The sequence below is a fragment of the Rhinopithecus roxellana genome, chromosome 4 (genome assembly GCF_007565055.1).
Source record: "Rhinopithecus roxellana isolate Shanxi Qingling chromosome 4, ASM756505v1, whole genome shotgun sequence".
Lineage (NCBI taxonomy): Eukaryota > Metazoa > Chordata > Mammalia > Primates > Cercopithecidae > Rhinopithecus > Rhinopithecus roxellana.
In genome coordinates this window covers 128614515-128640157 of record NC_044552.1, presented here as the reverse complement: position 1 = coordinate 128640157, position 25643 = coordinate 128614515, and the positions used below count along the sequence as shown (strand labels likewise).

The window sequence follows — 25643 nt, the reverse complement described above, 5'->3', positions numbered from 1 at the left end:
AGCAAGAAGCACTTTTTCAGACAAGAAGAATACATCTAAGCCGGGCGCGGTGGCTCAAGCCTGTAATCCCAGCACTTTGGGAGGCCGAGGCGGGTGGATCACGAGGTCAGGAGATCAAGACCATCCTGGCTAAAATGGTGAAACCCCGTCTCTACCAAAAATACAAAAAAACTAGCCGGGCGTGGTGGCGGGCGCCTGTAGTCCCAGCTACTCGGAGGCTGAGGCAGGAGAATGGCGTAAACCCGGGAGGCGGAGCTTGCAGTGAGCTGAGATCGCGCCACTGCACTCCAGCCTGGGCGACACAGCGAGACTCCGTCTCAAAAAAAAAAAAAAAAAAAAAAAGAATACATCTAAAGAATACATCTTAAAGATAGTCTATCCATTCCTCAAGCTTTGAGCACATATTTCCATAACCCTCTCCTTGTCTCATACTTAACTACACATGTGCTCATATTTTCATTAACTTTAATACATAGTGTTATCAGCAGGCTCAAGTCCTTTGTGGAACAAATTGAGATATTAAAAATACTAATAAATCCACAGTAACATTTTCCTCCAATTGACTCTGAATGGTTATTTGCTATGATCCTCATTTGGCAATTAATCACATACTAACATTTTATATCTTTAGTATTATCTCAGCCTGTACTTAACTTTTTATGTTTGTTTTTATGACTCCCAATTCAATTTTAAACTTCATGGGAAGAAATATTGCATTACATTCTTGTATGACTACAACACATCAACTTCCCCTCTTCATTCATTCAGCAAACTTTGATTAAAAAAAAAAAAACCTACTATGTTGTTTATTGGCAAAAGGAATCAGAGATAAAAAGCATTATTTCTTCCCCCCAGAAGCATTGTCTTGAAGGGAAAGAACATTTAAGGAGACAATTGCGACAGATTATGAGAAAGGTGTAATAAAGGAAATACAGGGCATTGTGGGAGTATACTGAAGGCATTTAATTATGCAATTACATGAAAAAGAGATTAGAGAAGGATTCATGGAGGAGATGACGGCAGATTTGAGTTTTAAGGAAGAGTGAAGAGTGAGAGGACACCAGGATAGGCAGAGGAAATAGTATTTGAAAAGGCACTGAGGTGTGAAAGAGCCTGATACATTCTGGAAACTTCAAGTACTTCGTTATGTCTAAAATGTAAAGTAAGAAAGAGGAAGTGGTAAAAACAGAGACTAGAGAAGCAGAGGGAGTCCAGATGGTTCAGAGCATTCATTATTGATTCATTATCAATAAATAAAAAAGCAATTCAAAGTCTGAAGCAACCTCAAAGTCAGATAATCTACATTTCCAGTTATCGTGGTCCAAGAACACATTTAAAGACAGGTCATTTGTACTCTAAGTGCTTACTATACAAACCTTGGTCCACTGCATCACCTGAGAGCTTCTTAGAATCTTAGACCCCAGACCTGCTGAATCAGAACCTGTGTTTTGTTTTGTTTTTTTAATATTACATTGTCTTTTATTTATTAAATGAAAACATTTTTCCTCCAGGAAAACTAGACATATGGATCAAGGATAAAGCTACTTAGTAAGACTGGACTGGCTAGAGCCACTGTGCAATACCATGATTTCCAGGAAAAAACACAAGAAGGATTGTTTTATCCCCCGATAAGGCTCCATGTTTGAGGGGACAGCCAAGCCAAATGGTGTCAGGTGAAATGTAGTTTCTTCTGTTTTTTAGGGGATAATTATTTCATCTTACCAAAGACAACCCCAAGACTGACTTAAAGTAAAAGCGATAAAGCCACAGAAGAGAACCTGTGTTTTTAACAAGATCCCTAGATGATTTATAAGTACATTAAGGTTTGCAAAAGTTGGCCTAGGCAACAAATGGATAACAAAATAGTCTCTGTTTTGAAATTGTTGCAAAACTAACAGAGAGGGGAGAATGTGTTAAGCAGAGAAAGCACTGGGCGTCATTGAGTTAGAGGATGTTATAAGTGGAGAGAGGGAAAGGGAAGGATTTTAAGGAAAGGAGCAAGAAATAAAATTTTTCTTTGTCACATTAAATGGAACATAATTTAACCTAGCCCATCTCAGCTGAAGTCTGTCGGGCTTAATTTCAGTGCAATGGTTATCTAATTGTAAATGTAATGCATATCAAATTGGCTGAGTTAGAATGTCATCTTTCTTTTAAAGGTTCAATTGTAATTCAAAATAAGAAGATAAATTTGTGTGAGATTTCATACCAATTCACATAGAACAGAAGCCAGAGAATTCTGTAAAAACAAATTTCATGAGTCTTGGTCACCACAAGAAAAGTTTTTGACCCTTCAGTTCTTTTTCCAAGCAAGTCTTTCCTTTTGGAAGAAAAAAGATGACTTATTTCAATCACATAAGGAGAAGAACATCTTGTAAATGCTAATCTTTTATAATTTCTCCTTAATATTTTGTGACTTCCAATTTTCTTCAACCAAGAAAGCTGTTAACTCATTTTTAATAAAGAAAGTGTTCAGAGACGTCCAGCACTAGAAAGTTGTGTCTATGATAGGTGACAGGGACATATAGCAAAGCTCAAGTCCCTAAAACTGGAAATCTTGTACTTTGTTAACACCAATATAATGTGTCTTAAAATATATTTTTTCTTTCATGATAAATTAAAATGGTGAGTTTAAAAATAGCCAACTTTCATTATCTCAAAACAAACACATAATATGTGTAATTGCTTTTTAAAAATTGCTGACATGTGTTTCTGAAATATATCGGTGTATATATAGACATACATATTAAAATGGCTTTCATTTCATTTTAACCATAAAACATGTATTTTGAATATGCAAATCTCAAATCTATTAAATCTTTACAGACTGATTCTTTCCAAGTCAGAGCATATGTATTCAGGATAATGCCAAACATCAGAGAAAGCTGGAACAAAGCAGCCTATTTTCAGTGATCAAACATTGCCCTGAAGGCTGTAATGAAAGAGCCATGTGCCTTTGAAATCACCTTTTCTGTAATGCTACTTTGCTCAATAAAAACGACACATTAATATCCTTTTATGAGCTCATCCCTTGTTTGACAATCCATATAAGCAATGTTGTGATCACATCAGAGCAGCCAAAACAATTGGTTCAATAGATTTTCTTACATCTTCCCTCCAAAGTTAAAAATGTATGACAGTCAGCAAGGAGGAAATTGCATTGGATGTTTCTCCCTTTTACTAAAATGCATTCTCCCTCCACTACTGCCTGCCCTCCCACCCCCTGCCACTATACCAGGCCACCCATCCCTTTACATCCTCATTAACTTTTCAAAGTCCAACCAATTCCAAAGCTTCAACCCATATTCATCATCTTCTTCAAAGCCTTCCATGATCCCTACATGTAAGTAAGAATTAATTCTGTCCTCTGTGCTCTGCTAGCACTTCATGCGTATCTCCATTATAGCCCTTATGTGATTATTATCACTGCTCCAATTGGAGTGTTATGTATATTTTGGAATTTATTATGATTTCCTAGAGAAGAGACATTATCTTAACTATATGTATACCTTCCCCACAGCTAGTAAAACAGTTTTTATCACTTATTAGATCATTAGAGAATGTTGTTATAATTTTGTTTCACTGTAAAATGACAATTAATTGTTGTGAATATAATAGTGGTCCTTCTACATAAGCAGTTTAAAGCATGGTCAAGTCAAAGGTTTTTGAATCGGTTATATCTTTATTTGGTATGTTTGATATCTAATATACAATCAAAGTATATACAAGCTGGCCATGTTGTGAATTCCCTAGACAACGAATAATGAGGGTAGTGGTTCTATAATATGAATCTCTCGATCTCCTGACCTCGTGATCCGCCCGCCTCGGCCTCCCAAAGTGCTGGGATTACAGGCTTGAGCTACCGCGGCCGGCCTTATAATATGAATCTCTACTTGTTAAGTTTGCATAAGGAGGGAGCTCATGTGATCATCTGAGATATGTTTTTATAAGTTAGGAAATTATAACTGCAAAGTATGGCTGATAGTGTCTGACAGAACCATATCCAGTGGGGTTGCCAGTGGAGATGCATCTTTTCTCATTATAAATAGATGTGATTATTTTTTGCTTCAGGATAGCACAAATTATCAAGAAGGAGTATTCCTCTAAAGGAAATGTTTAAGTGTAAAACTATTTTATTGGCAATTGTGTACCTAGACATGGAAGTTGATATGACATTGCGACCATTACAGTGATAAATTCAGTTTTCCAAATGAACTTCTAGATAGGCAGCCACAGGAATGAAGTTCAAAAGAGGCCATGGTTGCAATAGACATTTATGTGGCCAATCTTCCATAAAGAGATGGTCTGCATTTTCTGTAAGGCAGAGACAATGTCATTCCCACTCTATGAAGAATGTGTCTAAAAATAAGTGAGCATGATAATTTAATGCAGTGTATGTGTAAGTAGACATGAAAAAGCAAGCTTTCAGCTTTACTAAGGGTGGATTCTCCCAGTTGGACACTAGATACACCACTAAGAGGTACATCTGAGTAATGCTAGGGGATGATCCTTCTAGGCCGTAGAGACTCTCTCATCCCCCAAAAAATCAGTATTAAGATGGCAAAACATTGGGATTACATAATAAGAAAAGTTATGGCTGTGCTAAGAACTAAGGTAAAATCTCTCTAACCTTTAAGAATACAGGATTTTCCTTGTGAATTCGGGGCTTAAGTATCATCCAGGAAGTCAAGCCTAAAGACTGAAATATGCAAAAGACTGTAGTAAATGTTGGTGAGTCTTACTTAAAACATCTGAACACGAGGAAGCAATAAAAGTTCCTACAAATTGGAAATGCTGGGGCTTGAGAGCCATAAATAAATAAATAAATAAATAAATAAAATCAGATTAAAATAGTACTAGGGTCAAAACCTAGAAAAGCACAACATTTCAATCACTCTGAGTGATGTGCAAGAAATTCAAATGACTAAGTTTCAGTGATAGAAGAATAATAAATCACTGTTTCCTGCACTAGCTACAAATGTGTTTGTTTAATGGCAAATTTATTAATTTAATAGATTAATAAAACTGTACTAAGAGGGCTTACAAGTGGTTGTCATGATAGAAGTCATCATTGTGGCTTATTGAGTCAACATTATCAGAGCAAAGGGATTTGAGGGTGTGTGTATGAAATAAATATCCCTCCTGTGTATTCACAAAACATTTGTCTATGATTGTGGAACAAATCAGTGATTGTACATCTTCTGACACTATTATTGATCAAATATTTCCCATATTTCACCCAAATTTTAACACTCAAAATAACATAAATAATATCATAATTTTATGTATAAACAGTATTGCATTGGGAGTTGGCTTATTGTTTTAGGAAGGACTTGGTTTCAAGTACATTTTATACACATCAACATCTCTGCCTACATTTTATATCTTAAATGTTAAATAAATTTAATATAGACATCTATAGTCATTTAAAATCATAAACTTCTTCTGTATTTCCATTTAATGAATACAAATGTACTGATTGCATTGATTACACAGGGACCCTAATGGGGTATAATGTGTTCGCACAATACATACAAAATAAAGCTTCATGCTATTATATATTTCCCTAACTTTGTTAGCATTAATTAAACACTCCATTAACTATTCTGCTTATGAATTATAGTTTAGAAATTGAGAATAAAGACTGGGCACATGGCTCACACCTGTAAGCCCAGCACTTTGGGAAGCCGAGGTGGGTGGATCACCTGAGTTTAGGAGTTCAAGACCAGCCTGGTCAACATGGCGAAACACGTCTCTACTAAAAATACAAAAATTAGCTGGTCATGGTGGCGGGTGCCTATAATCCCAGCTACCTGGGGAGGCTGAGGCAGGAGAATCACTGGAACCCAGGAGGTGAACGTTGCAGTGAGCTGAGATTGTGCCACTGCACTCCAGCCTGCATGACAGAGTAAGACTCCAAAGAAAGAAAGGAAAGGAAAGGAAAGGAAAGGAAAGGAAAGGAAAGGAAAGGAAAGGAAAGGAAAGGAAAGGAAAGGAAAGGAAAGGAAAGGAAAGGAAAGGAAAGGAAAGGAAAGGAAAGGAAAGGAAAGGAAAGGAAACAGTAAAGTCTTAAATTTTTTAATAAAAAATTTGGAGGTCATTCATTGAAATTGTGCTTATATTTTGCATTATTTAATTTTATTTTTATAACTCATTTTATTGCATTTTATCAAAGTACAAATTCATGATGGCTCAGAAAAGGAAAATGAATTAGGTCTTCACCACAGATAGTTTTGGAAGCACTTCCAGAAGGAATTAAGTGCAAACATATGACCACAGTCAAGGCAGGAAACAAGGATGTAGTCTCAAGGAGTTAGAAAGTTAGAGTAAATTTCAATATCCTGAAAAAGGAAAGTAATAACGTAATACATAAAGTCTTAATCAGTGTTATTAACTCATCTATCTCAATGACACAGCAGCCTGAGTGTCCTAGCTAAAAGACACAGGAATTGTAATCAATTTGACAGTCATAATTCTAATTGCAAGTTATTGGACTGGCATTCTGATTTCTACCTTCTATTCTTCTGAGTTGTATGAGTTAATGCTGATCCTAATTGACCATGGATGCTTTGAGTTGCTGGACCTACACAGCTCAGTTCTAAAGCCATAAGCAGGTGAAATCTCCTAGGAAGTAAATTCTTTTTTTTTTTTTTTTTTTCTCTGTTGCCCAGGCTGGAATCCAGTGGCGCAATCTCAGCTCATTGCAACCTCCGCCTCCTACATTCAAGTGATTCTCCTACCTCACCCTACCAAATAGCTGGGATTACAGGCGCTCATCATCACACCCAGATAATTTTTGTATTTTCAGTAGAGACAGGGTTTCATCATGTTGGCCAAGCTAGTCTTGAACTCCTGACTTCAAGTGATCCACCCACCTCGGCCTCCCAAAGTGCTGGGATTACAGGTGTCAACCACCCTGCCCAGCCCCAGGAGATGAATTCTATGCCTTCTACCTAAATAACAGGCCAAGTAGTCTCCATGAGAGAGACAGCAAATATGTGCAGTATATTCTACCATTTGTCCCTCCCATCACTAATCATCCAAGGTATATTTTGAGCTGACTCTAGATATGACCTAATAATCCTCAACATCAAGTTCTAGGTGACTATCCATCAGTTGAAGATGGCATGCCAGGTATTAATTATGCCCAGCCCAGTCCTGCACTATGACTCATCTTGCTTTCTTTAAGCTCCTTGGCTAATATTTTTAAAGACTTTAAACTTCAAATTGGGCTAATTTACTCCCAAAGGCTTGGTCTAATGAAATCTGGCAGAAGAATACAGAACTCTTCATTCAATCATTTATTCCAGGTCAGTTGTTTGAATTGAGGCATAAAACTCTAACTTGATAATGATCACAATTGTATACAACCCAATGGCAGCTGTAGAATGAGTTTAAATTCCATTTACATCTCTGAGTGCTAGCAGCTTTAACGATCTCATGAATCATTGCATCTCAGACAGGAAAATTTAAATATTCTTTTATCCTGTTAATGTATTATGATAACGGAGTCCCTATACAGTATCTGTACCAGGCAGGTGTCCAGATTTTATTTGAACATCTTCAGTGATGGAATTCTATTATTTTAAGGTGATCTGCTTTACTTTTGAGCAGCACTTACTGTTAAAAATTTCTTCATTTTATTAACCTTTATCTGTGCTTATCTGGGATATACACACTCGAACAGTTTTTTAGCCTTTGAAATCATACAGAAAACAATTATCTTAACTCTTCTATGTAGAAGCCTTAACATATTTGAAGACAGCTGTTCTTTCTAACAAAAAAGTTGTCAAACAATTGGAGTATATTCAGGGCCACTGCTTACTGCATAGGTTGCTCATTATAAAACTGCTTGAACCACAACTTATATGGATGTGAATGGCATCCTTGGAGTTGTGGAACATGGAATCCTACTTCTCAAAAATATGTGCACTTAAGTGTTCCAGGAAAGACTAAATAGTAGCTCTCAGAGATGTCCAAAGCAAGTTTCCTGCCAGAAAACTAAAAATATTTGTGTGAGGAGAAAACAGCCATTTCATACTAGCAACATTTGACTTTGCCAACCAATGGTCAAAGTAATACCTACAGTAGAAAAAGTACAAATGTCTTAAAGCTGAGCAGCAAAGGTAGGGAAATAATACCTCATCAATAGCTAGATTCTTCTGCTGTATCCCTTCTACCATTAAAGCCAAGACATAAGGATTATTTCCCTAGGGAAGAAAGAAAGTTTTAGTCATTGTTTAGCTCTAAGACTCAAAGACATTTTGAATACTTAGGGAGATAATTGTCTTGACAAGATAGGCTTTATTAAAACTGAACAACATTTTTCACAATTGTCAAAATCTTTTCATATGAATATAAGAGTCAAATAACGAAAGATGATCTATAGTAGATTATAGACCAAGGGGGGGGGGGGCGCAGTGCATGACATAAAGGAATTTGCCACCCTGCTGAAAATAAATTGGGATTTTTTTTAGTACAAAGAGAAAAAATAAGGAATACTATGTTTTATTTCCAAAATCTACTCTTTGTGCCAGATCAGAAAAAAAGAGTTTTAAAATCAAAGATTTTGATTTACAAGAGCTGTTTCTTATTGAGAGAAGTAAAAGCCAGGTCTTGAGGAAGGTCATAGAATTTATGCTTTGCAGTTAGTTTGAAAGGGAATAAAAGAATCTTAGACTATCTTCTGGGAGAGTACCAGGGAAGCAGAGAGGTGAGTTCAATAGAGAGGCATCTTGGAGAAGATGAGCTGGGTCTGATTTGAAGACGCCATGTGCAGAAGTCAAGATTTCTATAAATACCCTACTCAGCATCCCCTGTGATCAGATTCAGGAAGCTGTCACTGTAGATTTTGACAAATGACTATCCTAACAACTAAATCAACCTGAAGAAACAAGATCAGTGTCTCAGCCTCTCAGTTCTGTTTGTTGAAGGCCTCCATCAACACTTACCTGAACGTCCAGCAAAATTATGTTTATCCATATGTATCATATACATATGGATGTTTGCATATATGGATGTCTGCATATCATATGGATGTCTGCATATACACCCTCAGGTTAATGATTGATTAGGACTCATAGAAGTCAGAAAAGCTGTTATACTCATGGTTACAATTTATTCAGAGAAAGAATACAGATTAAAATGAGCCAATGAAAAAGGTGCATGGGGCAGAGCCCAAGAAAAACCAGGCACAGGTTCTAATTGTCCTCTCCAGGTGGAGTCACATGCACAGAGCATCATTCTCCCAGCAATGATGAGTGACAACACCTACAAACAGTTGCTAACAAGGAAAGTTTACCTGAGCCTTGGAGTCCTGGCATTTTACTGGAGGTCGATCACAGAGGCATGGAGTGCACACACAACTGACCTTAACTACTAAATATGCAGCACTCCCTCAGAAGTCAAATTCAAACAGTGTGGCCAAGGACCTCAGGTGAAAACCAAAACAAGCAAAACTAAAAAAAACAGATATTCATCAAAAATCACCTTGTTAGCATGAGCTATCGATGCTAACAGATGTTAGAGTGGCCAAACGTCCAAAGTATACAAAACACTCATCGGGCAGGATGATCCAAGGGTTTATAAGGTATCTCTAAGGAGCCAGTCAAGACCAGTCCTTTCTCTGGAATGTACATAAAGTTTGAACACCCAAAGCCTGCTGAGTTAACCCTTTACTAAATACCATGTTTCAGGACTTTGTTAAAGCTTTTCAGGAAAAAAGTTGTCCAAGACTTGAAAAGTACAAAAAAGATTACTACATATCCTCTCGGTGGAGAGCTAGATATTGTCTTGCAGACCTTTTTGGGAATTATGTGATTCTACAGAGGTATACAGCTTGTACTGCCTTGTAGAAAATTGATAGAAATGTAAATTATTCTTATCCATAGTAATATAAATGATTATTTTTCACTGCAATAAAATGATTTTTTTCCAGTAAATAAGTAATTGATCTATGCCTTGTAGAAAAGATACACTAACATTACATGTTTGAGGTTGATAATCAGGTTTGACTATACTGTAATTCATTTTGGCATTTCTGATTTTACTTTTGCTTGTGTGTATGCATGTGTGTTGGAACTGGATTTAACATCTCACTGATTCCCTCATTTAATGAGTTAAAATTATTTGCACATTCATTTTATGTTTATTTGGCAGTGAGGTTTTTAATTAAGTGAAAAAATTTTATCAGTCTCATTTTAGTTGGATAGCATTTGAATGTTCTTTTCAATAAGTTTAGTCATTTGTAACAGAGTGGGATCCTTGAGTCCCAGAAATGCATTGATAATGTAAGGAAAATCTCTAATATTTACATTTGAGTGGAAATGCAGTGATGTAACTCACACTCCTGTTATTTGTAGAATATTGTACTTGATTTATACTTTAGATTTTCTTCCTTATATCTTTTTTAGTTTTGCTTTTTCTTCCCTAGTTTTCTGATTTATTGAAGATTCTTTAACTGAAAGAATAAAGATAGATTAATAATTTAGCTTGTTCTGAAAAATACATTAAATTTTACCATACCATTATAAAGTGCACTATTCACTATAAGCTACCTACACATAGTGTCTATAGTTTTATTTAATAACTAAAAATTCTAAAACAAATAGTGATGAACATAATTTTATAGTTATGTTACTTAGTAGTTTATTTTTGCAGTCAAATTTTCTCTTTGAATGCTTTTCTTAGCAGATCAAGTGGAAAACAGATAGAATTTCATTATCATTTACTCTGAAGAAAGACAAATATTTTAAAACGTTTTACTCAAAAGAGTCACTGAGAAATTTTAAAATAAATAAATTCTAAAGATTCTAAAAAATTAAATTGCCCTTTGGTGGATGAGTTCTCTCTCCCCATATTTCTGTACGTTTGAAACCAATGCATAAAGTTTCATAACAAATTGAACTGAGAGATATAATATTTAAAAATACTCAATACTCCCTCTTATTGAACAATTTTTATCATCTACTGAGGATCTAATATCATCCAATTAAGAGCACAAAACCTGGCCGGGCGCGGTGGCTCAAGCCTGTAATCCCAGCACTTTGGGAGGCCGAGACGGGCGGATCACGAGGTCAGGAGATCGAGACCATCCTGGCTAACCCGGTGAAACCCCGTCTCTACTAAAAAATACAAAAAACTAGCCGGGCGACGAGGCGGGCGCCTGTAGTCCCAGCTACTCAGGAGGCTGAGGCAGGAGAATGGCGTAAACCCGGGAGGCGGAGCTTGCAGTGAGCTGAGATCCGGCCACTGCACTCCAGCCTGGGCGACAGAGCGAGACTCCGTCTTAAAAAAAAAAAAAAAGCACAAAACCAGATATTATCAGAAGATATACACACAAAGAAATAACCAATAAAAGCCAAAAGATCCCTTTTCTTGAGAAACTTACATTCTAGGTAGCTGGAGAAAGAAGACACACACAAAAATATAAAGAACAAAAACAAATAAGCTAGTAGACACTAATATCAGGCACAAAGAGCTTTGGCTAAGGCTACTAAGATTTTTATGTTTATTTTATTTATTTATTTATTCATTTATTTATTTATTTATTTATTTATTTATTTATTTATTTTGATAGAAATCAGTCGCCAAGAAAGAAGAAAAGTTTTCTGTGCTATAGAAAAGGAGATAGGTACTCTTTTCTAAAGACTGTTCCTTTCTTTCTTCTAGAGGGAAAATCCTAAAGAACATCCTACACAACAACAACAGAAAACCTGTTAAACAATAACCATTCTACTCTAGCCAAACATCACAGGAAAAAAAAGAAAAAAATGGAGAAAAACATTGTCTCTATGCTCACCCACACCAATAAGGGCTGAATAGAGAACTTAGGCTTCGCTCTTTGCCAGGCTGTAAGAAGGCACTCCCCCATTTTTTCCTGGGTAGTGTCAGAAAAGGCAGAGTAGAGAGCTGGGTCTTACATCTTTTCAAGGCAATAACAGTTCCTCAACTCCTGTCAGGGAAACCAGGAGGAGAGCCTGGACTTCCACTCCCACTCAGAAGCACTGATACAGCCTTTCTCCTTCCCACTGAGGTGATGTCAGAAGATGTCTACCGAAAAATCAGGGCCTTGTGCCCAGCACTATCAGCAGCTTCCCTACCGCATGATGTAAGGGGTGGCCAAGTGCCGAGTAATAAGGCAATGCTCGTACCCCTCCCAACATGGATACTGTCAATGAAGCCATAGTGGGGGGTCAGCACTCCCACTCCACATAATAATGAGGATCCTGTCTTCCTAAGGTGTCACAGAGCTGAAGGAGAAACCTGGGATTTCTACCCCACTTGGCAATAATGAGACACTGCTTCCTGCTGTAACAGTGTCAAAGAAACAAAAAACAGAGAACAAACAGAAAATTAAAAATAAAACAGGAGATGTAAGCCTTGCCATATCAATAGTTACATTAAATGTATACAACTTAAATCCTTTTTTTAAAAAACAGAGATTGGTAGAGTGAATTAAAAAACATAACTCAAAGACATGCTATGACTCACTTCAGATGAAATAGGTAGATTGAAAGAAGATGGATGGAAAATGAATATCATGTGAACATTTATCAACAGAAAGCAGAAGCAGCAATATTAATACCAAATAAAGTAAAATTTAGAAAAAATGAAATTACTGGAGACAAAGAAAAACATTACATAATGATAGAAGTGTCAATCTACCGGGAAGATAAAGAATCCCAAATACGTATACACCAACCAAAGAACAGGGCTGAAAAATATGTAAAAGAGGAACTGTTCTAACGAAAAGGAGAAATAGACAAATCCACAATTACAGTGGGATCCTTCAACACTCCTCTTTCAATAATTGATAGAAAAACTAGACAGATTACCTGTAAGGATATAGAAGAACTCCACAACGTCATCAAACAAGAGAATCAAATCTTCATTTATAGAACAGTTTACCTAACAATAGTAAAATACACATTGGTTTCAAATACCCACAATAACGTATACTGAGATATTCTGTGCCATAAAACAAATCTCAACAAATTTAAAATAATTGAATCATAATATTCTATGACCACAATGAATTAAACTAAAAATCAGTAACAGAAAGATACCAAGAAATTCCCCAAACACTTGAAAACTAAACACAACACCTTCAAATAATCCATGAGGGAAAAAGAAACTTTAAGAAAAAAAATTTTATATATGCATATAATACATATTTATATCTATATGCATATACATACACATATATATATTATATACACACACACTGAACTTAATAAAAATGAAAATACAACATATCAAAATTGTGGGACATAGCTAAGGCAGTACTGAGAGGATAATTTTTAGTACTGAATGGTTATATTGGAAAAGAGCAATAGCCTCAAATGAGCAATCTAAGCTCATAATTCAAGAATATGGAAAAAGAAACAGAAAAAAAATCAAGAAAATCAATGAAGCAAAGAGAAGATTCTTTGAAAATATCAATAAAATTGGCAAAACACTAGCAATTCTGAAAAGGAAAAAAATGAGAAAAGATACAAATTATCAATAAGAGAGTATCACTACAAAACCTTCAGACATCAAAAATGTAATAAGGGAATCAACTTTACCACATCATTTGACAATTTAGTTGAAATAAACCAGTTCCTCAAAAAAAAAAAAAAAAAAAAAAAACCAACAAAATATACTACATCTCATCCAGTATGAAATAGATAACTTGTTCAGTCCAATAACTATTAAGGAAATTTAATTCATATTATAAAACTCCCAAAAAAGAAATCTCCAGGCCCTGACTGTTTCAGTGGAGACAATCGGCCAAACTTCTAAGGAAATATTTCAACAATTCTAGATGGGGGAATACTCACCAATTTAGCTAATGAAGCTAGTATTTCCATTATAGCCAAACCAGACAGACAGCACACATTAAAAAAAAAAAAAAAAAAAAAAAATCCTATAAACCAATTCATTAATATCGACAAAAATTCTTCAGAGAAATTTAGTAAATTCAATCTAGCAATATATAAAAAGAATTATATACCATGACCAAGTATGGTTAATGCCAGGAATACAAGGCTTGCTCAATATCAGCAAAGCAATCAATGTAATCTACTACATTAACAGGCTAAAAAAAGCATGGTAGGGGAGCATAAATGATAATTTCAGTTGATGCAGAAAAATCATTAGACAAAATTTTACACCTATGTATTTAAAAAACAAAACTCTCATGCTGGGAGTGGTGACTCATGCCTGTAATCCCAGCACTTTGGGAGACTGAAGCGGGTGGATCGCTTGAAGCCAGGAGTTTGAGACCAGCCTTGCCAACGTGGTGAAACTCCATCGCTACTAAAAAGACAAAAATTAGCCGGGCACGGTGGCAGACACCTGTAATCCCAGTTACTTGGGAGGCTGAGGCAGGAAAACCCAGGAGACGGAGGTTGCAGTGAGCCGAGTTTGCGCTACTATACTCCAGCCTGGGTGACAGAGTGAGAATTTGTCTCACACACACAAAAAAAAAACTCTCAGAAAAACTAGAAGTACAGAGAAATTGCTCTAATTGATAACAAGAATCTATAAAACAAACAAATAAAACAAAAACAAAAACCTTACCAATAAAATTATACTTGGTGGTCAAAACCTGAATGTTTTCTCCCTAAGATCAGAAACAAGTCCAGGCTATCCACTCTAACCACTCTTATGCAAACAGTCCTAGAAATTTTAGCCAGTGCAATCAAGCAAGAAAATAAAAGAAAGGTCATACACCTTGGAAAGCAAAAAATAAAACAGTCCCTATTTCCAAATGACATAATTATCTCCACAGAAAATCCAAAGGAATCTAAAAACAACAAACAAAACACTATTAGAACAATTAAGTGAGTTCACCAAAGTTGTAGGATACTAGAATAACATTCAAAAATCAGTTTTATTTCTAAAACTAGCTATGAACATGTGGACAATGAAATTCAAAATAAAATATTTGTGATTGCTCAAAAAATGAAATACTTAGTCGCGGATGTAATAAAACATGTACAGAACTTGTATGCTGAAAACTAAAAAATGTTGATGTGAGAAATTAACGATCTTAACAAATGGAGAGACATACTGTTTTCGTTCATTGAAAGTCTCAACAATGTAAAGATGTCAATTTTCCTCAAATTGATATACAGGTTAATATAATTATTATCAACATCTTTGTAAATTTTTTGTAGATGTAGATGAGATCACTCTGAATTGAATATGGAAAGACAAAGGAACTAGACAATTAAAACAATTTTGTAAAAGAAGAATAAAGGAGGTAGGAATTCAGCTACCCAAGTCAAGACCTATATTTAACTACAGTAATCAGAACTGTATAGTTAGTGGCAGAGAATAGATACACGTATTAAGGGAACAAAATGTACTCCCCAAAAACAGCACCACAGAAATAAACCCATCTGATTTTTGACAAAGTTGCAAAAGCAATTCAAAAGTAAGCTTTTTAAAGAACAACAACAAAGTGGTGGAAAAACTGGATGTCCATAAAATTAAAATAATTAAAATAATTAACCTAGTACAGGTTACCCTTAAACAATGTATGGAGTTAAGGGCTCTGGCCTTGTGCAGTCAAAAATCCATGTTACAACGTTTGACTTTCCCAAAACTTAACTACTAATAGGCTACTGGAAGTATTCCCAGTAACATAAAGTCAATTAACATATATTTTGTATGTTACATGTATTACATACGGCACTTTTACAATACAATAAGCTAGCAAAAAGAAAATGTCACTAAGAAAATCACAAGGAATAGAAAATGCATTCATAGTATTGCATTTATTGATATCATAAGGTTACATCTTTTGTTTATAACGTCTGTCTGAAATGGTGGGCAGCCACGACTGCAGACCTCAATCTATGGTACATATCAAGGAATTCAACTTTTTCTTGCAATGTTATGACTTTTCTCTACTTTTTGGGAGTACCAATAGCATCACTAATAGCACTTTGTAGGTGTCATGCTGTTTTTCAAGGTTTACGGTATAGCACTACGATGGAACGTACACGAGAATGAGCTCACTTTTTACTGCAATTCACCATTTGTAAGAGAGGATGAGCACTTAAAAGGAGATGATTAGTGTGACAGGGTGTTTTATTCGGACACTTCCAACACTTGAGCTTACCACAATAGCAACAGAACAGCGCTACAAAATTATTATGGTAGAACAATATTGCTATAGTTAATTTTATGTAGTTGTGATTTAACACTGCATCTGTTACATGTGTTTACCTTTATCTCAACTGTGACTAGCACCATATACGGTCTGTAAAGGCATGTGCAAGTTTTGAAAACTGTTAACTTTTTATAATAGACTTGTGTGTATTTTATGGTAGTATATGATAAAATAAATTCGTAGCTACATATATTGTATGGATTCATGACATACCTAATTTTCTCAGTTTTTTATTTTAGATATTTCTAGGCTACGTGGTTTGTGAGTTTTTTTCGAATTGTTTCAAATCTCCAGAAAAATCTATATATATATATTTTTAAATCTGCATATAAGTGGACCCACGAAATTCAAACCTATTTGTTCAAGAGTTAAGTGTACTAAACTTCACATTATACACACACACAAATATTGACTCAAAATGGATTATGAACTTAAATTTGAAAGGAGTTAAGAAGAAGGTGGGAAAGTGGGAAAGAAGTAGGTATGGCTATAGAAAAGCAACAAGTGATGCGATGATATACATATTGTGTCTCTTGACTGTGACAATGTCAATATCCTGGTCATAATATTGTATTACAGTTTTGTAAGACCTTACCATTGAGGGAAGTTGAGTAAAGCAGGGGTCCACAACCCCTGGGCCACAGACTGGTGCTGGCCGCACAGCAGGAGGTGAGCAGCTGAAGAGCCAGCAAAGCTGAGCTTCACTTTTTGTCAGATCAGTGGGCATTAGATTCTCTTAGGAGCAGAAACCCTGTTGTGAACTGTGCATGCAAGGGATCTAGGTTGTGTGCTCCTTGTGAGAATCTAATAATCTGATGATAAACATAGTGTGTACTTGAAACATCCCAAAAACCTCTGCCCCTGCAATCCACGGAAAAATGGTCTTCCATGAAACCCGTCCCGGGTGCCAAAAAATTTGGGAACCACTAGAGTAATGGATACATGGGATCTCTTTGTATTATTTCTTACAACTGCATATGAATCTGCATTCATCTCAAAATAGTTTATTTTATTTGTTTAAATTAACTTAAATAGATGTGTGTATGTGTGCAACTTTTGACACTAGTGATAGAGAAAGTCTTTGTCAAACACAGAAGCATGTGCATATAAGGTGAAAAAGTAGAAGAAGCCTCAGGACAATGTAGAAACCCCAAAACTGCAGAAAGCCATTAAGGAAGTCAACACAGCAGCGAGAGAGGCAAATAGGTTTTATTGATATTGGAAATGTGAGCCTCTTCCCACCTTGAGACTTCCAGAGGGACGCCACAGTGGACCTGTCCAGTAAAACTTTCTGCAATGTTGGAAATATAATCTGAGCTGCCCAATACTGCAGCTAATAGCCACGTGAGGCTCTTGAGCACTTAAATGTAACTAATGTAATGGAGGAACTCAAGTTTTAAATGCATTTACTTTCACTTAGTTTAAACTTAAAGAGCCACATATGACTAGCAACTACTGTAGTGAACAGCACAGTGCTATAAAAAGATTAAAAACAAAAATGAGAGCTGCAGTTTTGCAATTGGTAGACTGTTTCAGAGCTTTGGTAATTTGGTCATCTATGTGTCATGTGTCACCTTGATTGTCCTCTCAAGCCAATGAAGTTAGCAACAAACAAATCGAAGTATAATCCTCTACATTGTTGACATGTGATTATAGCTAAATGAGGTCAGTCTGGATGTCTGCCTATTAATATTGATAGAAAGGGCATTCCGGAAAGTAAAAATACCACTTTTAAGATTTGAACAAATTAATGTGCTAAAATATTATCTGATATCCAATGTTTTCCTACATGATCTGATTACAAAATAAAAATTTAGTGGTTGGAGAAAATCCAAGAAGAATATATTGGAAATGCAGGCAATACAGCATTATTGTTGTAAGAAATTTTTCCTGAGTTGTCACAGAGTACAAGGGACACTAGAGGCAATGAGATGTGTTACAGAGTGAACCAGGCATGCACAGTGTCTAAATAAGATGACAGCTGCAAATATCAAAATGATCTACCACCAGGCACTGGTGAATTTCAAGTGAAAAAAATTAGATCAAACTGACTTCCAGATCGAGGTGCTGGGGTATTAGGAGAATGATAGGGCACTAAGAATCATTGATGCAGAAAAATAGGGAAGGAAGCAAAGAGTTCAGTTCTTGATGTATTGTTTCTTATATCAAATGGTCATCCTTAAGCAGAGATGGTCCTGTCTAGTTCCTTTTCAACAATTCTTTGCATACAGACTGCCTTAGAATCAGTTGGAGAAAGTTTTAAAATACAGATTCTTGGGTTATCTTCCAAAATTCTCAACCAGATGCTCCATGGTGAAACCCACGAATATGTAATATTTTAAAGTTCCTTCGTAAATTGTGAAGTTTGGTTAGGTTTGCAAATATTGTAGCACATTAAGCAGGTAAAGGAGTCAGGAGACAACATAAATCAACTTGGAATAGTATATGGATTTAGGAGTTAGTTAAAGCTATAGTGTGAAAACAAAACTGAATGAAAGCAATTAACTATGGCTAGATCTGCCTCCACTCAGAGTGACAATAGAGCATCTTGGATATATGTGGAAATAAATGTTTAAGATTATTGTAATACCCTTATAATTTACTTAAAATACTTCAACTAGATAATGAGATACATTCAGGCATATCTCAGAGATATTGCAGATTTGGTTCTAGACCACTGCAATAAATGAATATTACAATAAGGCAAGTCACACAGATTTTTTGGTTTCTCAGTGCATATAAAAGTTATATTTACAGTATACTGTAGTCTATTAAGTATCCAGTAGAGTTGTATCTACAAAATAATGTATATATCTTAATTTGAAAACAATGTATTGCTAAAAACTGCTAACAATTTCTAACAATCCTCTGAGTCTTCAGAGAGTCATAATCTTTTTGCTGGTAGAGGATCTTGCCTTAATGTTGAGGGCCTTGATCTGAATTAGGATTTGGCTAAGAGAATGCTGTGACTGATGTGATCTTCTATTCACACCACTAAAACTTTCTTCATATCAGCAATAAGGCTGTTTTTCTTTCTTATCATTCGTGTATTCACTGGAGTAGTACCTTTAATTTCCTTCAAGAACTTTCCCTTTACAATAACAGCTTGGCTAACCGCTTGGCACAAGAAGCCCTGCCTTCAGCCTATATTGGCTTTTGACATTCCTTCCACACTAAGCTTAATCATTTCTAGCTTTTGATTGAAAGTGAGAGAGTATGACTCTTCTCTTCACTTCAACATTTAAGAGGCCAGCTTAGGGTTATTAATTTGCCTAATTTTTATATTGTTGTGTCTCAGGGAATAGGCAGACACAAGGAGAGGAAGAGATGGGGAACAAATGGCTGGTCGAGAGAGCAGTCGGACACACATTTATTGTTTGCCATCTTATATACTCATGGTTTGTGGTGTCCCAAAACAATAACAATAGGAACATCAAAGATCATTGATTACAGATCATTACAACAAATATAATAATGATAAAGTTTGAAATATTGCAAGAATTACCAAAATGTGACACAGAGACACAAAAGGAGAACACATTGTTGGAAAAATGGTGCCAATAGAATTGCTCAATACGGGTTTGCCACAATCCTTCAATTTGTTTATATATATTTGTGAAGCACAAAAATATGAAGTATGCCTGTATGTATCTGTTCAAGAGTTTTAACCACAGGGAAAGGATCAGCAAAATGCTAGTTCACATCTGAGATACACCAATCAGAAATAAAATCTAGGGTGGCTAGACAATATGCAAAGACTAATCAGAGGTCCATGCTCTTAAAACAACTACTGCAGATATCACATGCTTTTGTTTCCTATTAATACAGGCTTTGTTAATTAGAATAATGGTTTTTAGTAAGGCTGCTTCATGGGTGAAATCAATGGTGTTCAAAATGTGTTCATTAGTTGCAAATATAACATAGGCATTCCTGTTCTTGCAAAGAGGTGTAAGAATCTTGTGAACCCAATATGGGTCCTATGCTCTACAGTTCCAGCTCAGCAGCTGATTCAAAACTGTTTTGTTACCTGATTCTAACTAGAAGGGTAGCTGAATCCTGCTGCTGAAACACAGTTGCAGAAGTCTCTTATGAACTTTTTAGGCAAGGTACTGTCAGAGAGCTTCAAAAGACAGCTGGGACTACATCAAGCTGACACATGGCCATACAGCTGTTATTAAGTATATTTGCAAAAAAGAAAAAAATGCTTTTTACATTTGGCAAAATTTGATGTCAGGCATTTTTTTTTTGGTTGTACTAGGCCTTCAAGTTTATGGGATAAGAGGCTGATAGCTATTATCTACTCTCAAGAACTGAAGGCTATCGGTATCGACCAAAAATAACCAAAATAGGGTGAATGACAAAATGGATTCTGGTCAGTTTGCACCAAAAGTCATTTTCTCCAGAAAGTCTGGCATGATTTTTTTTCTAGTGACTCTTAATAAATGAGATTAATACTTCTCAATAAATTACTTTAATAAATGGAAATTTCTGAATACTACTGAGCAGCAAGCCTGTGGTTTTATAAAAACATGATGATTTTGGAACAATTCTGCTTTGTTTTTCAAAGGGATCTGAATTACAATTAAAAGAACTAGAGAAGCAAGAGCAAACACATTCAAAAGCTAGCAGAAGGCAAGAAATAACTAAGATCAGAGCAGAACTGAAGGAGATAGAGATACAAAAAACCCTCCAAAAAATCAATGAATCCAGGAGTTGGTTTTTTGAAAAGATCAACAAAATTGATAGACTGCTAGCAAGACTAATAAAGAAGAAAAGAGAGAAGAATCAAATAGACGCAATAAAAAATGATAAAGGGGATATCACCACCGACCCCACAGAAATACGAACTACCATCAGAGAATACTATAAACACCTCTACGCAAATCAACTAGAAAATCTAGAAGAAATGGATAATTTCCTGGACACTTACACTCTCCCAAGACTAAACCAGGAAGAAGCTGAATCCCTGAATAGACCAATAGCAGGCTCTGAAATTGAGGCAATAATTAATAGCCTACCAAACAAAAAAAGTCCAGGACCAGACGGATTCACAGGTGAATTCTACCACAGGTACAAGGAGGAGCTGGTACCATTCCTTCTGAAACTATTGCAATCAAAAAAAAGAGGGAATCCTCCGTAACTCATTTTATGAGGCCAACATCATCCTGATACCAAAGCCTGGCAGAGACACCACAAAAAAAGAGAATTTTAGACCAATATCCCTGATGAACATCGACGCAAAAATCCTCAATAAAATACTGGCAAACCGGATCCAGCAGCACATCAAAAAGCTTATCCACCATGATCAAGTGGGCTTCATCCCTGGGATGCAAGGCTGGTTCAACATACGCAAATCAATAAATGTAATCCAGCATATAAACAGAACCAAAGACAAAAACCACATGATTATCTCAATAGATGAAGAAAAGGCCTTTGACAAAATTCAACAGCCCTTCATGCTAAAAACGCTCAATAAATTCGGTATTGATGGAATGTATCTCAAAATAATAAGAGCTATTTATGACAAACCCACAGCTAATATCATACTGAATGGGCAAAAACTGGAAAAATTCCCTTTGAAAACTGGCACAAGACAGGGATGCCCTCTCTCACCACTCCTATTCAACATAGTGTTGGAAGTTCTGGCTAGGGCAATCAGGCAAGAGAAAGAAATAAAGGGTATTCAATTAGGAAAAGAAGAAGTCAAATTGTCCCTGTTTGCAGATGACATGATTGTACATTTAGAAAACCCCATTGTCTCAGCCCAAAATCTCCTTAAGCTGTTAAGCAACTTCAGCAAAGTCTCAGGATACAAAATTAATGTGCAAAAATCACAAGCATTCTTATACACCAGTTACAGTCAAACAGAAAGCCAAATCATGAATGAATTTCCATTCACAATTGCTTCAAAGAGAATCAAATACCTAGGAATCCAACTTACAAGGGATGTAAAAGACCTCTTCAAGAAGAACTACAAACCACTGCTCAGTGAAATAAAAGAGGACACAAACAAATGGAAGAACATATCATGCTCATGGATAGGAAGAATCAATATCGTGAAAATGGCCATACTGCCCAAGGCAATTTATAGGTTCAATGCCATCCCCATCAAGCTACCAATGAGTTTCTTCACAGAATTGGAAAAAACTGCTTTAAAGTTCATATGGAACCAAAAAAGAGCCCACATTGCCAAGACAATCCTAAGTCAAAAGAACAAAGCTGGAGGCATCATGCTACCTGACTTCAAACTATACTACAAGGCTACAGTAACCAAAACAGCATGGTACTGTACCAAAACAGAGATATAGACCAATGGAACATAACAGAGTCCTCAGAAATAATACCACACATCTACAGCCATCTGATCTTTGACAAACCTGAGAAAAACAAGAAATAAGGAAAGGATTCCCTATTGAATAAATGGTGCTGGGAAAATTGGCTAGCCATAAGTAGAAAGCTGAAACTGGATCCTTTCCTTACTCCTTATACGAAAATTAATTCGAGATGGATTAGAGACTTAAATGTTAGACCTAATACCATAAAAACCCTAGAAGAAAACCTAGGTAGTACCATTCAGGACATAGGCATGGGCAAGGACTTCATGTCTAAAACACCAAAAGCAACGGCAGCAAAAGCCAAAATTGACAAATGGGATCTAATTAAACTAAAGAGCTTCTGCACAGCAAAAGAAACTACCATCAGAGTGAACAGGCAGCCCACAGAATGGGAGAAAATTTTTGCAATCTACTCATCAGACAAAGGGCTAATATCCAGAACCTACAAAGAACTCAAACAAATTTACAAGAAAAAAACAAACAACCCCATCAAAAAGTGGGGAAAGGATATGAACAGACATTTCTCAAAAGAAGACATTCATACAGCCAACAGACACATGAAAAAATGCTCATCATCACTGGCAATCAGAGAAATGCAAATCAAAACCACAATGAGATACCATCTCACACCAGTTAGAATGGCAATCATTCAAAAGTCAGGAAACAACAGGTGCTGGAGAGGATGTGGAGAAACAGGAACACTTTTACACTGTTGGTGGGATTGTAAACTAGTTCAACCATTATGGAAAAGAGTATGGCGATTCCTCAAGGATCTAGAACTAGGAGTACCATATGACTCAGCCATCCCATTACTGGGTATATACCCAAAGGATTATAAATCATGCTGCTATAAAGACACATGCACACGTATGTTCATTGTGGCACTATTCACAATAGCAAAGACTTGGAATCAACTCAAATATCCATCAGTGACAGACTGGATTAAGAAAATGTGGCACATATACACCATGGAATACTATGCAGTCATAAAAAAGGACGAGCTTGTGTCCTTTGCAGGGACGTGGATGCAGCTGGAAACCATCATCCTCAGCAAACTATCACAAGAACAGAAAACCAAACACCACATGTTCTCACTGATAGGTGGTAATTGAATAGTGAGGTCACTTGGACTAGGGAAGGGGAACATCACACATCGGGGCCTATTATGGGGACAGGATAGTGGGGAGGGATTGCATTGGGAGTTATACCTGATGTAAAGGACGAGTTGATGGGTGCAGCACACCAACATGGCACCAGTATACATATGTAACAAACCTGCACATTATGCACATGTACCCTAGAACTTCAAGTATAATCATAACAAAATAAAATAAAATAAAATAAAATAAAATAAAATAAAAAAAGAAAAGCAACTAGCGGGCTGGGCGCGGTGGCTCACGCCTATAATCCCAGCACTTTGGGAGGCCGAGGCAGGCGGATCACAAGGTCAGGAGATCGAGACCACGGTGAAACCTCGTCTCTACTAAAAATACAAAAAAAAAATTAGCCAGGTGTGGTGGCGGGCGCCTGTAGTCCCAGCTACTCAGGAGGCTGAGGCAGGAGAATGGCATGATCCCGGGAGGCAGAGCTTGCAGTGAGCCGAGATCGCATCTATCAGTAGTTAATCTGCACTGTCAGGTTTTTAATGAATTGCTTATTTTTCCCAGTCGGAAGAAGAGAAAATTCTGAACAGCAGAAATTTAAAATTGTATTCTTGTTTACATCTTAGCGAATTAAAATACTCATTTAAACGTAAAGCCTCTGTTACAATAAGAAGTAACTTGCTAGATGTCAACTTAGAAAAAAAAAATCTTTTTCAAAAGAATACTATTTCTAATGCACAGAATAAAACGTTCTCTGAGGTATATTGCATAAAAATTTAGGTGATCTAATTATTGTTGACAGAAACAATATCAATTCAGGAATGACTCTCTAACCTATTGAGCATAGGTTAACAAATAGCATATCTTAAAATGCCTTTGTAACTCTTACGTCTAACTCTACAATGGAGGCTTGGACTTTTTGAGAGTTAGGGCCATGATGATTGTGTGGTCTTTATTGCTCCAAATTCAGCATCCTGACAGGTATTAGGCAGCCACTCAAAGAGTGTCAGCTGGATAAATGAATATTCTTGGACACTCATTTACTCAGTGATTATCTATTTCCTCATATTGAAGTATCATGAAGAAAGATAATTGTTGATCCTGTTAATATGAAAAGAAAGTTTTAATCTTCTCTTTATTGATAATGGCTGAATGGAATAATTTTTTTAAAATGTGTGTAAATGCCTTTGTAAAATGAGATTAGTTTCAGTGATCTAGAATGCTGTGTCACTCTGAAAAAAAAATAAACAGCAGATTTACTAGAAGTGTAGAGCATTACTTTTTTTTTTAATGAGCAAATTATTTGCGGGCAGGGTGTAGAGAAAGAAAGAAAAAGAAAACGAAGACCTAGTGCAGCTGGGGAAGAAGGGTGGAGAAGCTGCTTCTGGTCTTCCGCCAGCTGGAGCTGCTGGACTGGATCCTAACCCAAGGTCTCACTGAGCTGGTCTTCAACTATTTACAACCCGGCCTTGCGTAGGCCACTTCTACAGTTTGGTATTTTCCCATTAACCCTACTCGGGCACCTGACTTCCTCCCACCTGCGGAGCCCACCCTGCCCAGACTCCTCCACCCGGTGTAGCCCAGTCACGCGGGTCACAGCCACCTAGTTTTCCTCAATTTTTAAGGCATGCAATGCAGGTACAGTTGATCTGCCATTTTTAGGTACCATCTCTATTATCCTCTAATTTTATTATGTGTCTTTTCTTTGAATGAAAAATTTGATGGCTGGGGGTTTTATTTTATATGTTCCCCTTTTCCATGTACCATGTTTCACCACAGCACACAGCAGGTACTCAAAGTAAATCTGGGTCAGAATACGTTAAAATTATCCATTCTCATTTGTCTAAAGTAAAAAGGAGGACGGAAGGGAGGGAGAAAAGGAGGGCAAGACTGTATCTGATCTAAGATTAGTTCAAATTACCATTATTTTAAAATTCCATAAACTCTTTGAGGAAGCCAAATAGATGCTGATTTTTATTTAAATACTGGAATAAATACATATGCTGTGTTTAGGTAGAAGGGTTAGGACAACTGTCAGTA

General features: G+C 36.3%; 1 protein-coding gene across 3 annotated transcripts in view; it reads right to left on the bottom strand.

Moving 5' to 3' along the window:
- THEMIS (thymocyte selection associated) overlaps positions 1–25643 on the bottom strand; it is a 225432-nt gene that overhangs the window by 161596 nt on the left and 38193 nt on the right. The window lies entirely within an intron of this gene.